Source organism: Rhagoletis zephyria, unplaced genomic scaffold (assembly GCF_001687245.7).
Source record: "Rhagoletis zephyria isolate East Lansing unplaced genomic scaffold, Rhagoletis_zephyria_1.1 Rzeph_scaffold_00240, whole genome shotgun sequence".
NCBI lineage: Eukaryota > Metazoa > Arthropoda > Insecta > Diptera > Tephritidae > Rhagoletis > Rhagoletis zephyria.
The window spans coordinates 144885-145775 of NW_016157324.1; positions in this window are offsets into that span (position 1 = coordinate 144885).

The window sequence follows — 891 nt, forward strand, 5'->3', positions numbered from 1 at the left end:
CTTTAATGATAATTGCTCGCTGGATTAAGGCGTTTTTAAACGGGTCGATTTTTTAGTAGATTTTTGTCGTTCAACCAAAATCGACCCGTGTAAATGACATCTTAACCGTAAAATGTAAGTGCTTTGTCTAGACGATTTTCCAGTCTACAGAAATCGACCCTTGTAAAGGCCGCTTTAGCCCCTTATTTAGTCCTAGAATACAATGATACGAGGAGAAATTAATTCTTTTTTATAAAGATAAGAAATGCACATCTAGTACGAAAACTAGATTTTTACTCCCATTTTTGGAGTCGGAACCCAGCAAAGAGTGCTCGGTGAAGGTCAGCTAGTGATCAGTATTGGCAACAGGGCTGCCAACTATACATAGCTATGAAGTGCCATATTGAGGATAAAAAAGAGTATTTAAAACTGGGCTTTTTTTTAAAATTACCATTTTGGCACTTTGAGCTAAATTGAAAAATTAGGTGCCATTTGAAGTAAAATAGAGCCAAAAATGGCCCGCTTTGAGCCAAATTGGCAGCCCTGATTGCCAAGTTTTTAATGGTATTTTGGCATATAAAGCTGTATGTTCAAATCAGCCCTATTCTGCATTTCGATTACGTTCCCGCATTCCGCTCCGCTGGAATCGAACTTAGGTATTCTGCGTTACGATCGAAACGAAAGAAGAAGAGGAAGAGAGAAAACATCTTTCGAAATCAGCTGTTTGCCTAGGAATGTGTGAAATCGAAACAAAACAAAGAAATATTTGCCACCAAACTATAGCAGCATATGAAGTTAAATTTTGTAAATATACTAAAAGCATATTTTTTATGTAACTTCACATTTTATGTATGTATGTATCTATGTGCATACATCTATTAATTTTATATAAAAAGAATAAATTGTATTCAG